Source organism: Scyliorhinus torazame, chromosome 6, assembly GCF_047496885.1.
Source record: "Scyliorhinus torazame isolate Kashiwa2021f chromosome 6, sScyTor2.1, whole genome shotgun sequence".
NCBI lineage: Eukaryota > Metazoa > Chordata > Chondrichthyes > Carcharhiniformes > Scyliorhinidae > Scyliorhinus > Scyliorhinus torazame.
The window spans coordinates 34,225,890-34,241,178 of NC_092712.1; the positions used below are offsets into that span (position 1 = coordinate 34,225,890).

The window sequence follows — 15,289 nt, forward strand, 5'->3', positions numbered from 1 at the left end:
CCGCACACAATTGATAGGGAGTCACTTCACAGCAATTGAAGGGCTATTAAGGCCGATTGTCATAGATGAACTGGAACCTTCCAGTCGGCCTTAAGAGCTTCAGTGAAGTATTGCATTGTCAGAGGTGCCGTCTTTTGGATGGAACGATAAACCAAGCCCTGACTGCCCTCACAAGTGGGCATAAAAGATCCCACGGAAATATTTCCAAGGCGGCTCAGTGGCACGGTGGATAGCACTGCTGCCTCAGAATGCCAAAGACCCGGGTTCAATTCTGGCCTTGGGTGACTCTACGGAGTTAGGACGCTTGCACGATCTCCCCTCGTCCGCATGGGTTTCCTCTGGGCGCTCCGGTTGGATGGGCCGAATGGTCTCGATGGGCCCGATGGCCTCCTTCTACACCATAACGATTCTATGGAGAGAAGAGGAATCCGCCCCGGTACCCTGGCCAATGTTTATCCCACCATCAACATGACTGGTCAATGTCTTGGCGCTGTGGGATGTTGCTGTGCCCAAATTGGCAGCCCAGGGTTCCTCCATTTCATCAACGACCGCACTTCAAAAATTCGTCACCAGCTGTCAGATGCTGCAGGACATGCCGAGGTTTGGAAGGTGCTGAACAAGCTCCGGTCCTATCTCAGTGGATCGGTTGTCAGCTGAACTGACAATACACCCCTGTATTTTCATCATGTGGCATTTTTTCCCTCAGATGGATGTGGGGGGGGGGGGTGGGGGACAAGGGAGTGGATGGAGGTGGTGCAAGAGGGGGGGAGGGGACCCTCGTTAAAACGCAGAAACTGTACAGGAAGCACCAGCTAAGGAAGCTATAACTGTCAGCAGCCTCCTGGTAATGTAAGCAAGTTCAGAATATAAATAACACAGACTGCTGACACACCGCAGAAGAAGCCAGCAGAGAGCAAGACTCTACTCAGAAGGTAATACACAAGAGAGGTAGGGGCTGTCACGCTAAGTGATATTAATGGTGCGCATATTGTGTTTTCGGCTTCATACTTCTACAATTAGCACATTGGGGTACCATCAGTGAAGAGTTTAAACATCATCATTCTGAGGCAAAATTTCATTCTGCTCTGATTCAATACAAGATAGGGACAAATGCAGGAACTGCAACAAGTGACGCTCGGTTAAGTGTGTGTTCTACTTTTACAAGCACTCGTGGTGACACTGACTGTTTGCAGTCGATTGCATTGTTACTTGAAGTTAATGATCTGTGTGGAGAATTAATCTTGTGCGGCTCCACTGTTTGGCTGACAGTGAGCAGGGTTTAGAGGAAGGCACGCCAGCCTTGGCCCTAACTCGGCACAACCCCGCAGTGCTGGCAGCTCCTTTCCTTGGGTGACGCGGACGCTGGGACTTGGGTGGGGTTAGGGAAATGGCCCTCTATGGGAATATTGGGTGGGATATTCCGACACTCCCTGCCGGTGGGACCTACTGGTCCCAGTCAAGGCGACCCGAAATTCCCAACCAAAGTCAAAGGGGTTTTTGCTGCCCCGTCAAATTTCCACCCCATTTGCGATGATTCCTGTGGCAGGCGGGTCTGGAAAGTTTAGGCCATTACGGCACAGGAGGAAGACTCCGGGCCCTTTGAGTCGAGGCTAGCTCTGTGTCGCTCTCAACCCTCCTCCCCAGCCCTGTAGCATAATCTGATTTTTTTTACTGAACCACATGAAGAGGTATTAGGGCAGTTAAACCAGAGAGTGATGGGAGGCTCCAAAGTCCCTAGTTGAAGAGTGCCTTAAAGTGGCCTCCTCTCCCTCCCCATTTCTCACTGAGGAATGAAGGCCTTGGTTCCAGCTTTGGCCTTCAGGTAAACAATTGGACATAATCTTCCGGTGACAATTCTGCCCTTTAAGTGGCCTCCCACCTCTTTCTAATGCAGCCCCACGGGGCGGCTGGTAATATTTTTCACCTTTGCAATTACAACCTCTTGCCTAATAGTAAGGAGCCAGCTGGGCGATAGTAAAGTCCCCATGGTCCCAGTGGCCATAGGCTGCTTTCCCCTTTGAGGGGGAGAGCTGACTGGTGGTGGTTTGACCCGAGGGTCACCACACCTCAGGCGAGGGGCAAGGTTGAGAAGGCGGGAGGGGGGGGGGCCTTCATGAATTACCTCAGCCGGTAGGGGAATCGAACACACGCTCCTGGTGTCGCTCTGCATCACGGACCAACTGTCCGGCCCACCGAGCTAAACCGGGATGGTGCCGCAGTAATAATGGGTGGGAATTTCTGGCTCCCCCTCCTCCTCCCGGCACTGTGTGTGTTCTGGTGGCAGAGGCGGCTCACCATTGGGCGCTGGCGGGGTCATCCGGTCCTGCCGAAGTCCACGCCATTTTGCATGGCTCGCCCGTCCCATCGCTGGGGAATCCGCTGTGGGGGAAGGGTGGGAAAAGCCGGCCCGATGTTTCTAGCCTGGTCGCCCAGAGATGTAAATTCAAATCCCACTGTGGTGACTGGAGGATTAGATTTTGTTGATTAACCTGAAATAAAAGGTTAATCTCAATAACTGGATTGTGTGGATTGTAGTTCAGGAGAAGCTTGAGGGAGGAGGAAGAAGAGTGATGCTAGATCTAGGCGAGGGAGCTTGAGTGGAGTATTAACACCAGTTTGGGCTGAATGCTGTGCTCCTGGTCCATTCTATTGTGTATAACATTGGGGTTGCCAACCCTCCAGGAATTCTCCAGGACACTGCACTGTGCAACCCTGGAGAAAAATCACTAGATCATTAAAAAATATTATTTTGTCATTTTCTTAGACTATTTCTTTTATCAGATAATGGGGGGGGGGGGGAAGCTGTTTGGTTGACAGTCAAACATCATCCAATTGGTTAATGAGTCATAGAGTTTTACAGCAGAGAAAGAGGCCCTTCGGACCATCCTGTCTGTGCCAGCCATCAAGCACCTATCTATTCTAATCCCATTATCCAGCACTCTGTCCATAGCCTTGTATGCTAGGACGTTTCGAGTGCTCATCAAAATACTTCTTAAATGTTGTGAGGGTTCCTGCCTCCACCACCCTTTCCGGCAGCGAGTCCCAGACTCCCCCCACCCTCTGGATGAAAAAGCTTTTCACACATCCTCTCTAAACCTCCTGCCCCCTTACTTTAAATCTATGCCCCCTGGTTATTGACCCCTCTACTAAGGGGAAAAGCTCCTTCCTACCTACCCTACCGGTGTCCCTCATAGTTTTATACACCTCAATCATATGCCCCCTCAGCCTTCTTTGCTCTGAGGAGAACAACACCAGCCTCTCTTCATGGCTGAAGAGTCTTCTTGCTTTCCAATTGGCGTAGGAAGGCAGTGGGCGGGACTCTCCGTTCTGCCAGCCGGCCAATGGCGTTCCCCATGGTGGGCACCCCACGCCGTCGGGAAACCCGCGGGTGTGGGTGCGCTGCCGGCGGAGCGGAGGATCCCGCTGGTGGAGAATTCCGTTGAGTATGTCTCGATGTGTTGGTGACAAATGGCTGGAGCACAGGGAGGTGAGTCATGTCATTAAACCTCCAGAAATACATTTAATTAAGGCAACCCTGCCAATAAGATCGAATAGGGATTCTTCGAGGTCAGGATGGCTTCCTGCAATCTAACAATTCAGTCCTTTCTGGTGGGTACAGTACAGGGCTAAATCGCTGGCTTTGAAAGCAGACCCAGGCAGGCCAGCAGCGCGGGTTCAATTCCCGTACCAGCCTCCCCGAACAGGCGCCGGAATGTGGGGACTAGGGGCTTTTCACAGTTACTTCATTTGAAGCCTACTTGCGACAATGAGCGATTTTCATTTTCACTTCATTTTTTCATTTCTTAACCTCAGAGCTCGCCCACTCAGCGGCAAAAACCTCTTCAGCCAAAGGATGAGAGAAAATGTAATAAAAACGGCAATGAATCATCCTGCCAGACGAAAACTAAATATTTATAGCTTAAAGAAAATACGTTTCTTAGGGGGGATTAGCCAAGCTGGGAAATCAAATCCTTCATTTTTAAGAAAAGCGTATTCAACTACTGATAATAAGTTAAAAGCCTGTTATGAGTTGGTCGGTTGGTTGTATGCAGAGAGTCTCTTGTATCGTCAGTAGTCACGTTCGGAGATCAAGATAGTGTACAACGAGGGAACAGAGTATGGTCTCAGTATAATAAACTACAGCCTAGGTTTTACACACCCCATTTAGTTTAACTTCCGTATAACAGCTGAACATTAAAACAGTCTGGTTACAGGTCAGAACGTTTGTATAACAGTCCTCCACAAAAAGAGCTTATTCTATGTATCGTTTTGATCCCTGTTTTGGGGGTCCCTTGTGCTTTTGATGTCTGACTAATTGAGTTAAAAAGTGTATTGCTGCACAGTTTAGAATAAAGACAGAAAGGCCAAACAGGGTGGATGCCTTGTTTGGGGTGGCAGTTCTGAGCTTGGGCGTGGAGCTGTTCTGAATGGAGGGAGCCTGGTGGTGCTTGTGTGCTGAGTAAATAAGAACCAGGCCAGCTGTATGCTGCTTTGGGCAATTCCTTGGTTTCCCCCACCAACTGCACAAGTGTGCATGGCGGCTGCTATAAGCTTCAGCCCTTTCTGCTGTGCTCATTACTCATCTCCAAGCTGCTGCTCACCTTGTCAGCTCTGATCTCCTCCCACCCAAACCCACCTGTCGGAGTGATTAATCCCCCGAGGTTTATAAAGGAGACCTTGTCTGTGCCCTTTTTTTTCTGCTTTGCAAAGGAGGGATGTGAACAGTAATATTAAAGAGGGGTTATTGGGTTATGGGGATAGGGTGGAAGTGAGGACCTAAGTGGGTCCGTGCAGACTCGATGGGCCGAATGGCTTCCTTCTGCACTATGTTCTATGTTTTATGTTCTAACAAACATGTCTTTGGGACTTGTGGGAGGAGACCGGAGCACCCGAAGGAAACCCACGCAAACACGGGTACCATTTATACTCTTGTCAAACCTCTCCATAAAATCACTTCACAAATGCCTCTTCCTGAAGTTGCAGACTCCAAATGGGCGGACTTTTACGGTCCCTCCCATCGTTGGGATTTTCCGTTCCGGCTGAAATCAATTGGCGGGACTTTCCCGCTGTTCCCCTCTGCGGAGGATGCAAACAGCGGGAAACCTGGTAAACAGCGGCAGAGGTGCCACCTCCGCCACCTGCAATACAGCCCACAGAGGGGGGCGGAAAATCGCCGCGCGTTTTGAACGGTCGGCTGCATTTTAAGGCCCCTCCAAGCCGGGGTAGGACTGTAAAATTCAGCCCCAGGTTTCCTGGTCACCCGGAATCTTCCGTCCTCGTTTGCGGCTGGGATTTTCCGGCGCTGAAAGCAAATGGAGTTTTGGCTGGAACACCAAATTTTCCATTCTCGCACGCCACGGCTGAGGCCAGAGAACCCAATCCGTGGTCTTTTCTGAAGGATAGAGGGCAGTTTTGTGGCACTTCTCTGCATAACCTCCATTTTACAGAGGAACTTAGGACTCAGGGGCAAGAGTAGGCCATTCGGCCCTTCGAGCCTGTTCTGCCACTCAGTAATACCATGGCTGACCAGAGAGTTCTCTATATTCCACTTCCCTGTCTGTCACAATCCTTGACTCGCTTGCCGATCAACAATCTGTTAAACTCTGCCCTGAATAGATTCAGTGACCTGGCCCCCACTGCTTTCTGGGTCACCCACTGAGAACCCTTAGAGAAAAACATTCTCCTAATCTCCATCTTAAACAGTCGACCTCTTATTCTTAAACTGTGGCCTCTACTTCTAGTCTTTCCCACAAGTGGAAACGTTCTCCTGCTATCCACCCAATCAAATCCCCCTCGGGATCACAGCATCGCAAGATCCCGGAATTGCTACGGAGCAATAGGAGGCCATTCGGCCCATCATGTCCGTACCGGACCTTATCTGTTTCTCTAAGATCACCTCTCACGCTTCTAAACTCCAATGGGTGTGGGCCCAACCTGTTCAAACTTTCCTCATAAAATAAGCCTCTCAGCCCAAGAATGAGTTGAGTGCACTGGTGGACACAATATACAAGATATGGTCTGATCAGAACACTCCATTGTTTAATCATGGCTTTCTTTGTCCTGTATTATCCTGCTCTGAACATTTAGTTCAATATTGTGTTTGCTTTGTTGATGGCTGGACTCTATTAATTGGGCTTTGTGTAATAAGAATGCTAGGCCCTTTGAAACTTGCCCGACATTCATTGAGTATGTGTTTTGAACATTTGTCCTTCCTATGTCTAGTACCAATGTCTGTATTAATGCCATATTGGGTGGCACGGTAGCACAATAGTTAGCACTGTTGCTTCACAGCACCAGGGACCCGCGTTCGATTCCCGCCTCAAGTCACTGTCTGTGCGGAGCCTGCATGTTGTCCCTGTGTCCACGGGGGTTTCCTCCGGGTGCTCCGGTTTCCTACCACTAGTCCCGAAAGACATGTTTGTTCGGTGAATTGGACATTCTGAATTCTCCCTCTGTGTACCGAACAGACGACAGAGTGTGGCGACGAGGGGATATTCACAGTACCGGTCATGATACCAAGCTTTGCCAAAACAGTCAGCACTTCCTTGTGCCGTATCCCTCTACAATCATCCTATCCATGGGGCGGAATTCTCCCCCAACGGCGCGATGTCCGCCAACTGGCGCCCAAAACGGCGCCAATCAGACGGGCATCGCGCCGCCCCAAAGGTGCAGAATGCTCTGCATCTTTGGGGGCCGAGCCCCAACATTGAGGGGCTAGGCCGACGCCGGAGGAATTTCCGCCCCGCCAGCTGGCGGAAACGGCGTTTGGTGCCCCGCCAGCTGGCGCGGAAATGACATCTCCGGGCGACGCATGCGCGGGAGTGTCAGCGGCCGCTGACAGTTTCTCGCGCATGCGCAGTGGAGGGAGTCTCTTCCGCCTCCGCCATGGTGGAGACCGTGGCGGAGGCGGAAGGGAAAGAGTGCCCCCACGGCACAGGCCCGCCCGCGGATCGGTGGGCCCCGATCGCGGGCCAGGCCACCGTGGGGGCACCCCCCGGGGTCAGATCGCCCCGCGCCCCCCCCCAGGACCCCGGAGCCCGCCCACGCCGCCTTGTCCCGCCGGTAAATACCTACTTTAATTTACGCCGGCGGGACAGGCAATTTCTCGGTGGGACTTCGGCCCATCCGGGCCGGAGAATTGAGCGGGGGGGCCCGCCAACTGGCGCGGCCCGATTCCCGCCCCCGCCCAATCTCCGGTACCGGAGACTTTGGCAACCGGCGGGGGCGGGATTCACGGCGGCCAACGGCCATTCTCCGACCCGCTGGGGGGGTCGGAGAATGACGCCCCATGTGTCTGTCAAGATGCCTTTTGAACGCCATTAATGTATCTGCAACCTCCCCTGGCAGCGAGTGCCAGACACTCACCACCCTCTACATAAGAAACTTGCCTCGCACATCCCCTCTAAACCTTGCCCCACGAAGACAGACAGAGAGACACTCACAAATGTGGACATTTAAGCCACGTCTTATTTTTATGAATGATGTTTATGCCTTTGACAGTAAAGTCTGTTCTTCTAGTTTGGAATTTATACTGGAACTTTCCACTGGACTCAAACTTTCCATTCGGAAAAAAACATCAGGATTTCAACACGACACAACTGAATGTGTATCACAATAAGAAAATATTCATTGGTGGGCATTGCCACAACCAAAAGAAATTTCCTTTCCAATCTTGAATTCAGGACAAAAAGACAATTCCAAACTTCAGCAGAGTGAGTGTGTGTTGAAAAGAAACTAGGACAGGGTGGATTTCAGCTTTGTTAAGGTAAGGAATCATCCGCTCTGACTGGACAAGAGTTTCTTTACCTTTTGTCTTCAGGAAAGGGAACAGATCGGATCAGGGAACCTAGAAAGAAATATCTGGGAAGTTCTATGCGCCTGGCAAGCTCAACGGACTAGCCTTCAAAGGGAAAACGTGGACCTCATAATCGGGTGCGTTCCTAGTTCCCGTCTTACAGGGATCCATCTGCGGTAAAAATATGGAAGGACGAAAACAAAGTGTGAGGAACACAGAAAAGCGTCCCCAAGATACTTAATTGAAAGTATGGAGGATGACGAGTGGCTCAGTGCAGAGGCTGAGGGAGTTAAGGAGTGAGGGGGTCTCGGTGAATATGTCAGGTCGGAGGTCGGGGGGCGGGGGGTGTGAAGAGTGAAGTCTCTGAAAGATAGGTGAGCAGTACGGAACCAAGTGCAAAAAATCAAAGGGGGAGGGGCCAGTCAGGTGGAGGTGGAGACTGGTGACAGGTGCCACACACACTTTTTAAAAATTAATTTACGGGATGTGGGCGTCGTTGGTTAGGCCAGCATTTATTGCCCATCCCGAGTTGACCTTCAGAAGGGGGTGGTGAGCTGCCGTCTTGAATCACTGCAGCCCCTAAGGTGTAGGTGCACCCACAGTGCTGTTAGGGAGGGAGTTCCAGGATCTTGCCCCAGCGGCAGTGAAGGGGCAGCGATATATTTCCAAGTCAGGATGGTGAATGATTTGGAGGGGAACCTCCAAGTGGTGGGGTTCCCAGGTATCTGCTGCTCTTGCCCTTCTAGATGGTAGTGGTTTGGGTTTGGAAGGTGCTGTTTAAGGAGCCTTGGTGAGTTCCTGCTGTGCATCTTGTAGATGGTACACACGGCAGCTACTGTGCACGGGTGGTGGAGGGAGTGAATGTTTGTGCATGGGGTGCCAATCAAGTGGGCTGCATTGGCCTGGATGGTGTTGAGCTTCTTGAGTGTTGTTGGAGCTGCACTCATCCAGGCAAGGGGAGAGTGTTCCATCACACTCCTGACTTATGCCTTGTAGATGGTGGACAGGCTTTGGAGGGGTCAGGAGGCGAGTTACTCGACGTAGGATTCCTAGCCTTTGGCCTGCACTGGTAGCCACAGTATTAATATGACCAGTCCAGTTCAATTTCTGATCAATGGTAATCCTCAGGATGTTGATTGTGGGGAATTCAGCGATGGTAATGCCATTGAATGTCAGATAATGGTTTGGACAGGGCAATGGGAATTATAGCCAGTTATGAGACCGCAGCAAAGGGTAAAATGGCGCAATCCAAATTTCAATCAATACCACAATATCAATGAACCATGCAGAGTAAGGTTATGAATATCAAGGGAGTGATAGAGGGAAATACAGAGAGAAGCAGTGAATGTACTAATGCTTATTTACTCTGTCTTTGCGGTTTATCAAAGTAAGACTGCTTGAACAGTTGCAATCACTGTCAAACTGGTGAGAATGTGGAACTAGCTACCACATTGAGTGGTTAGGGTGAATAATGTGGATATATTTAAGGAGAAGCTGAGCAGGTAGATGAGGGATCGGTAATGACGCTGCCAGTTTCATATTGATGGTGAAAGTGGCAGAGTCAGCTCCCTCAATCTAATTCCAGAACATACTAAAGCTGAGTGCCATAAATCCCCCTGGGAGTGTCCAGCTCACTTCGCCTGGGATTGCCCCCACATGGAGTGCGGGTTACAAGTGTGCAGGGGTCTGTTTCTGGTTGTCAACCCTCCAGGATTATCTGGGAGTCACTCGACATTGTATAATATCTTCCAATCCGCTGTTGTGAACAAACCTGGGAATAACAATCATCGGGCATTCTAAAAGAATTGTGTTTTTATCATTTTCTTTCAATGCTCCATTTATTAGTTAAAAGTATGAAACTGATTTTAGTGGGGTGGTGTAATCAGAGGCCTAGGTTAATGCCCTGGGAACATGGATTCAAACCCCACCACACTAATTCTCAAATCTAAAGATAGTCTCAGTAATGGTGACCAAGGAACTATCATCGGTTGTCATAAAAACCCATCTGTTTCTCTAATGTCCCTCGGGAAAGGAATTCTGCCGTGCGGCTCCAGTCATTGTGATTCCTATTTTGAATAAATCAAATAACCAATTAAAATATATCAAACAAGCTGAGGGTCATTACTAAAGAGACAGCTCCTTAAAGGGATACTGCCTGAAAGAAAAAGCAAATCATAAATTAAACTTAAAAAATTGAACCGAAACCTGATTAAGAGGGGCGATGAGTCCCCATGGTGCCCACCAACACGGAAGGCCTTGACGGTGCCCGTGAACTCCATGTGCTCCCTCTATAGGAACACCCAGCCACGAATGAAGAGGGGCAGACAGTCAGGTCGGACGGCCCCCCTCGGTCACCCACTGCCTGGACCTGTTTATGACGGGTTTGGTCAGTGCCAGGAGGGGTTCACGAGAAGGTCCTCCTCCTACCCCGCTCCTCTCCGCACCGGGTGTCCGTAGAGCAGGAGCGTGGGGCTGAGGTTTAGGTAAAACTGTAACAAAAAGACTTTTAAGAAACTGAAATGGGGGAGCAGTCTACTACAACCCATTTGGGCATGGTCCCTGGTCTCTACCAGTCAATGTGGTTGACTCCTAATTGCCCTCCAGGGTAATTAGGGATAAGCAACAAATGCTGGCCATGTTAGATGAGAAAGAATGAATTAAAAAAAATAAGGGAAAGGATGTTTGAGGGGATCAGGCTGGTGGAAATTATAATAAGGTCATACGATGAAGCTCCAGTAGATTTGGTTAAGGTAGGTCAGTTGGATATCATGGGCACTTTCCAAACTTACACATAGATGATCGGGAACAAGATGATGGAGTAAATAGAAAGATAAAATAGCTAGTAAATAGGTAGAAACTATTTCTCATGTCGGAAGGGACAATAACCAGATTTAAGATGTTTGGAAATGGAAGTAGAGGCAACCCGTTTTTTTAAAAACGCATTAAGTGGTTATAGTTTATAAAGGGTTGTGGCTATAGACTCAATTGTGAAAGGGAAATAGTCAAAGGCAATTGGATAAGTATTAAAACAAATTACAACGCTATGGGGACAAGAGTCGGGGAATGAGAGTGTATGTTGAAAGAGCTGGCACAGACTTGCCAGGCTAAATGGCCTCCTTATTTTCTGTGACACTTCATAGTTCCAAAACACTCTAACTCCTCTCCACCACAACATTAAGCACTGTGGATCTCTGCGCTGTTACACAGCTCTGCAAATTGCGGGAAAAGTTAGACAATGTCGACTCAAACAGACTGGGCAATTTGGAATGCAAATACTGTATTGTAGGAAACGAATAAACAGTTAACGAGCCTCAATTAAACCATCGGATTAGAAGGGAGCAGAGAGTGAGGGTAAAGTATTGCTAGTCAGACTGGCGAAAGGGGGAAATAGTGTTGTACAGAGGTTGGTGCTGGGACCACTGTGGGCGCAAGAACTGGAAGTGCAATTTCTCTATTTGTGAACATCAGGGTTTTAGTTATTACAGAGAAGGGCCATGAACAAATACAGGATAGTGTTAATACAGTCACAGAATGAATGTTTTATTGGCAAAAGAATCAATGGCAACATGAGGAAAAACATTCTTACACAGTGAATAGTTCGAACCTGGAACCCGGCGAGAGTGCGTGAAAGCAATTAAATCTTGGCTTTCAAAAGGGAATCATTGGATCATTAGTTGAAGAGAAATGTTTTGAGGCAGTACAGGGAAACGGCAGGGGTCTGACTAGGTGAGTTGCTCTTGTTCAGGGCCAGCACGGAATGATGGATCGAATGGCCTCCTTCTGTGATGTAACCATTTTATGATTCTATGAGCAGATGCATTGGTTATAATCTTCCAAAATTCTTTAGATTCTGGAAGGGTCCCAGTGGATTGGGAAGTAGCAAATGCAACACTTTTATTCAAGAAAGGAGGGAGGCAGAAAGCTGGAATCTATAGGCCAGTTGGCCTAACCTCTTCCCCAGGGAAATTGCTAGCATCCATTATTAAGAAGGATACTTAGAAAATCATAACTTGTTCAGCGTCAACATGGGCTTATGAAAGGGAAATCATGTTCAACTAATTTATTCGAGATTTGTGAGGAAGTAACAAGAAGGGGGATATTGGGGAACCTGTTGATGTGGTGTATTTGGATTTCCAGAAGGCATTTGATAATGTGCCAGATGAAAGGTTGTTACACAAGATGAGAAAACACTGTGTCGGGGGTAATATATCAGCATTGATAAACAGCTAACAGGAAGCAGAGTCAGGATAAATGGGCCTGTTTTTGCTTGGCAAGCTATAAGGAACGTAGTGCCATAGGATCAATGCTGGGTCCTCAACCTTTCACAACCCACACCAATGTTTTGGATGATGGGACCAAATGTAAGGTCGCTAAATTTTCCAATGACACCAAGGTAGGACAGTAAGAAGTCTTACAACACCAGGTTAAAGTCCAACAAGTTTGTTTCAAATCGCTAGCTTTCGGAGCTCTGCTACTTCCTTAGGAAGGATGGCATAAAGATGACGGCCATTAACTGGGGCCTGACAGCGGAAATGCGACATCGAAATTACTTCCCAACTTGATGCAAAATCAGGACCGGAGGTTCTGACTGTGGGTTGAACGCTTCCACTGCGTATTTATAAAGCCTTCCCACCCACTCTTCCACCTCCATTACCTTCCCAAAACCGGCCGTTTCTCATCATTTGCGGAGCCTTCCTCCCTGAAGCTGCAACCCATTTTGCAGGACAGGCTCGAGGGGCTGAATGGCCTACTCCTGTCCCTATGTTCCTAATGTTTCTCATTTTGTCATTGGGCAAGTAATCCAGAAGCCTGGGCTAATGCTCACCACAGCATCTGGTGAGATTTGCATTCAGCTAACTATAAAAAAGATCTGGAATATAGAACAAAGAACAAAAAGAAAATTACAGGCCCTTCGGTCCTCCCAGCCTGCGCCGATCCAGATCCTTTATCTAAACCTGTCTTCTATTTTCCAAGGATCTACTTCCCTCTGTTCCCCGCCCATTCATATATCTGTCTAGATGCATCGGAAATTATGCTATCGTGCCCGCCTCTACCATCTCGCTGGCAAAGCGTTCCAGGCACCCACCACCCTCTGCGTAAAAAACTTTCCACGCACATCTCCCTTAAACTTTCCCCCTCGCACCTTGAAATCGTGACCCCTTGTAATTGACACACCCACGCTTGGAAAAAGCTTGTTGCTATCCACCCTGTCCATACCTCTCATAATTTTGTAGACCTCAATCAGGTTCCCCCTCAACCTCCGTCTTTCCAACGAAAACAATCCTAATCTACTCAACCTTTCTTCATAGCTAGCACCCTCCATTCCAGGGAACATCCTGGTGAACCTCCTCTGCACCCTCTCTAAAGCATCCACATCCTTCTGATAATGTGGCGACCAGAACTGCACGCAGTATTCCAAATGTGGCCTAACCAAAGTCCTATACATATAATAATAATAATCTTTATTGTCACAAGTAGGCTTACATTAACACTGCAATGAAGTTACTGTGAATATCCCCCAGTCGCCACACTCCAGCGCCTGTTCGCGTACACAGAGTAAGAATTCAGAATGTCCAATTCACCTAACAAGCACGTCTTTCGGGACTTGTGGGAGGAAACCGGAGCACCCGGAGGAAACCCACGCAGACACAGGGAGAACGTGCAGACTCCGCACAGACAGTGACCCAAGCCGGGAATCGAACCCGGGTCCCTGGAGCTGTGAAGCAACAGTGCTAACCACGGCCGTGCTGCCCCATACATATAAAGTTAGTCTCAGTAATTGTGGCCATGGAACTATGGTCAATTGTTGTAAAAACTCATCAAGTTCACTAACGTCCTTCAGGGAAGGAAATCTTTTCTTTTATAAAAAAGAAAATTCATTTTTTCCAATTAAGGGGCAATTTAGCGTGGCCAATCCACCTATCCTGCACATCTTTGGGTTGTGGGGGCGAAACCCACACAGACACGGGGAGAATGTGCAAACTCCACACGGACAGTGACCCAGAGCCGGGATTGAACCTGGGACCTCAGCGTCGTGAGGCCACCATGTTGCAGGGAAGGAAATCTGCCGTCCTTACCCAGTCTGGCCTACATGTGACTCCAGACCCACAGCAATGTGTTTGACTCCTAACTGCCCTCTGAAATGAGCGAGTGAAGCATTTAGTTCAAGGACAATTAGGGATGGACAACAAATGCTGGTCCAGCCAGCGGTGCCCACATCCTTGGAAAGAATAAATTAAAATAATTCTTTGTGAAAAGAGTTCTCTCACTCGAGAGTGTCTGTGATGGAAACCATGGTTCTATTCAACGACCCTTAATGGAAACAAGTTGGCGGATGTAGCACATCTGTGGGGACAAATATAATTCATTAACAATTGGAACAAAATGAACAATTAACAAAATGAGCCAAGAGGTAGAATGCATTCTTCATTTCAAGGGCTCTTTTTTCCCATTCATGTTGCATTCTTCGCCTTTACACTTTTGGCATCACGTGCAATCATTGTTCCTCATCCTTTACTCATTTATTCATTGTTACAATATCATGAGCCTTATCGCACCAACAATTCCAAAATCATCCACCAGTCAGCTGTCCAGTGAACTTAAAATAGAGGCCGAGTGTTTCTTCCTGTGCCCACAGTTACAAATAAATACAATGATGCTGACGCTACGTGGGAAGGAAGCAACCTTCAATGAGGGAGAACAATCATGCAAGCATCAACAAAGCTGCGTTTGGTCTGTTTAGCTCCCGGACAAGGGCAGCAGGTGCATAGGAACAGCACAAGTTCCAACTTCCACCCAAGTCAAACTCTGCCCTGACTTGGACATATATATGGACGGCACGGTAGCACAGTGGCTAGCACTGTTGCTTCACAGCTCCAGGGTCCCGAGTTCGATTCCCGGCTTGGGACACTGCCTGTGCAGAGTCTGCACGTTCTCCCCGTGTCTGCGTGGGTTTCCTCCGGGTGCTCCGGTTTCCTCCCACAAGTCCCGAAAGATGTGTTTGTTAGGTAATTTGGACATTCTGAATGCTCCCTCCGTGTACCCGAACAGGCGGCGGAATGTGGTAACTCGAGGATCTTCACAGTAACTTCATTTCAGTGTTAATGTAAGCCTACTTGTGACACTAATCATTATTATTATTACTATTCCTTCATTGCCAAAACCCTGGTCGTCCTAAGCTAGCAGCGCTTTACCCCACAGACTGCAGTAGTTTAAGAAGGTGGTTCTTCGCTACCACCTCCAGGGCAACTATGGAGGGCCATAAATGGCCACATCCCGAGAGGGAATTGTCTTCTTAAAACCCAATAGCCGCATCACTCAATGTGCATCCAATAGACAGGGGCTATTTGATGGAGGTTGAAGATGGGGTTGGGAGGGGGTTCGGTGGGCGGGGGGGGGGTTGTATATTCGATGAGGATGCGTACTGGAAGTAATTTCTGTTTATCCCCTCGTGTGGGCAGCAGAAGTCCGGCCTCTCACAGAGGACAGATTGGG

The 15,289-nt window shown here is 48.7% G+C and overlaps 1 protein-coding gene across 4 annotated transcripts in view; it reads left to right on the forward strand.

The window, feature by feature from the left end:
• Positions 1 to 827: 827 nt before the first annotated feature.
• The window catches only part of LOC140424746 (atypical chemokine receptor 2-like), a 28,755-nt gene continuing 14,293 nt past the window's right edge, over positions 828 to 15,289 (forward strand). The window contains exon 1 of one of the 4 annotated variants that reach the window (XM_072508117.1): positions 828 to 948. The gene's annotated coding sequence lies outside the window, so the exon portion shown is untranslated. Of the gene's footprint in view, positions 949 to 7,619; positions 7,766 to 15,289 lie in introns of those variants that run through there. The other 3 variants (XM_072508115.1, XM_072508116.1, XM_072508114.1) reach the window with 3 other exon arrangements.